General features: G+C 39.8%; 1 long non-coding RNA gene across 1 annotated transcript; it reads right to left on the reverse strand.

The window, feature by feature from the left end:
- Positions 1–1,566: 1,566 nt before the first annotated feature.
- Positions 1,567–2,349, reverse strand: LOC139024847 (uncharacterized). Its single transcript, XR_011476215.1, has 2 exons — positions 2,122–2,349; positions 1,567–2,063 (listed from the first exon to the last, which is right to left on the reverse strand). It is a non-coding gene; the product is annotated as an uncharacterized lncRNA (long non-coding RNA).
- Between the last annotated feature and the right edge of the window lie 278 nt (positions 2,350–2,627).

Below are 2,627 nucleotides of genomic sequence, written 5' to 3' on the forward strand. Positions count from 1 at the left end.
TCAGACTTCAGCTTCATGTCTGGGGTGGAACATCTACTTCTGAAAGACCATGCTTAGATTCATAATGACATCTCAGATTGAACTCTTGCAAACAGCGACAGTGATGCAAACAAGACACACTGGTTTAGCATTGGAGAAATACGATGAATATATTGTAATAGAACAGGTAGGACTATTAATACAGATATTGGTGATTTTACCACTGTAATCAGATAGAGATTATTATGTTATGGTCATTGAATTGTTTATCCCACTAACCACGTGTTAAATGTGTAGTGTAGCCTACACTGTGTAGGACTATGAATTGGGCAGCTATAGGCTATTTGTTAATAGGCTAATTATGTTCTGGCCCGCAGACTAGCTACTAACTCAGCAACAAATTGACTGGAGGCCAAACCTAGTTGTCAACCAACATTGCAAATTGTAAATTCTAAACTGGGTGGTTCGAGCCCTGAATGCTGATTGGCTGGGTATGACAAAACATTAACTTTTACTGATCTAATTACATTGGTAACCAGTTCAACGAGAAGAACAGCCCTTAGCCGTCGTATATTGGCCATATACCACACCTCCTTGGGCCTCATTGCTTAATTCAATCTCCCCCTTCATCATCAAACAGATAATTCAAACGTGTGGATATAGTGCTAAACTTGAAGGACTCATTGTATCTGTGAATTGAAATGTTGTTCCCCATCAGTGCCCTCAGAAGAGGAAACAATGATACAATGTAGTCTAACAACATCTCTCTCAAACAGCACAGATGTGAGATGTGTTTCACTGTAGAAGCACTGGTCCTCTTACATTTTAATTCCAGGTTGCATATTACAATATTTAAGGGCATATCAGATGGTCTGCTCTGACCATAACAGTCACACCAACCATAGGGTTGGTTGGTATAAGATTGAAATGGGTAAATAATGTACCTGTGAAAACCCTATGAAATAGCTCCCCAATACCATCTGATGTATATATTTAATGTATTACATGAATGGAGACCACAGTCCTTCCGACAATACATTTAAATAATGTTTTACTGTGATTGTTCCACCCTGCTGCATGTATTCAATGTATTCCATTTCAAATGTGTCTCCCAGTGCGGCTTTACTTCCAGGATATTATGACACGTCTGTCAGTTTCTTCTATGTTCCTAGGCCTCTAGTACAATGAAAAACATATATTGTTTTTAGGTCACTGCCATTCCATGAAAATACCATGCTATATATTTTTTTCATTGCACTACAATCATACATTTTTGTACAGGTCTTCACATCAGAGTGCTGCTGCAGGCCCTTTGCCTCTCTTGACCATGTCTGGTGGGCCGGGCACAACCCACAAAGCTCAAGGTGCGCTCTCCACTTCCCTCTGGTAGCCTGATAACACATCACTCCCGACAGACACAAGCAGAAATGTAGCAGCCTATACACCTAATCATTAGGGATCTGACATGCTGTATTACATGGAAACTGTAGGCTACTAACAACAGTCTAGTTTACTATGGACCTGTACCTCTGACCAGGGTCAACAAAGTGGTAATGTTGTGTATTATATATACAGTATTACACTGCAAACAGTTTATTTCATTTAATTATACACATGAGAAAAAAGTGGTTTCCCAGCACAAATTCATGTACAAACATTATTTTCATTACATTCTTGTCACTTAGCAGATGTTCTTATCCAGAGAGACTTACAGGACAAATAAGGGTTAATTGCCTTGCTCAAGGGCACAATGACAGATTTTTCACCTAGTTGGCTCGGGATTCAAACCAGCAACCTTTCTGTTACTGGCCCAACACTCTTAACCGTTAGGCTGCCTGCCACCAGATGAATTAACTTGTCAACACAGTTATTCAAATACATTCATCATCAATGACTAAAAATAATGAATCTAGTATTAAAAGACAATTTTAATAAACACAAGTAGTTGATCATAGCTTGTTTAGTAATATAAAATAATCCACCCAAACTAATGCCTAACAACAGATCATCACACCATCTTTATCTGATATACACTGAGTGTACAAAAACATTGAAACAGCTTCCTAATATTGAGTTGCACCCCCCTTTGTCCTCAGAACAGCCTCATTGGGTCATGGACTGTCCAAGGTGTTGTGTGTCCACAGGGATGCTGGCCCATGTTGACTCCAATGCTTCCTACAACTGTGTCAAGTTGGCTGGGAGTGGATCTCTACTCTGAATAGCTCCTTCCATCTCCTCCCACAGATGCACAATTGGATTGAGATCTGGTGACTCGGCAGGCCACTGCATGAGCTGAATTCACTGTCATGTTCTTGGAACCATTCCTGGACAAGCCTTGTGGCATAATCTGCTGAAAAATCTATTTGCAGATGGATAAAACTGCTGCCATTGAAGGATCACCTGAATGGCAATGATGTTTAGATATCCTTGTGCATTCAAACATTGCTCACTTTTCAAGGGCCCAATGTGTGCCCTGAAACACACCCCATGCCATACACACCAGCCTGCAATGTTGACACACGCATGGATGCATACAGTGGTGTAAAGTATGGAGTAATAATTATTTAAAGAACTACTTTAGTCGATTTCTGGGGGTATCTGTACTTTACTATATTCTATTGTTATTTCACTTACATGGCTATTTTATT

Source organism: Salvelinus sp. IW2-2015, unplaced genomic scaffold, assembly GCF_002910315.2.
Source record: "Salvelinus sp. IW2-2015 unplaced genomic scaffold, ASM291031v2 Un_scaffold1945, whole genome shotgun sequence".
Taxonomy (NCBI): Eukaryota; Metazoa; Chordata; class Actinopteri; order Salmoniformes; family Salmonidae; genus Salvelinus; species Salvelinus sp. IW2-2015.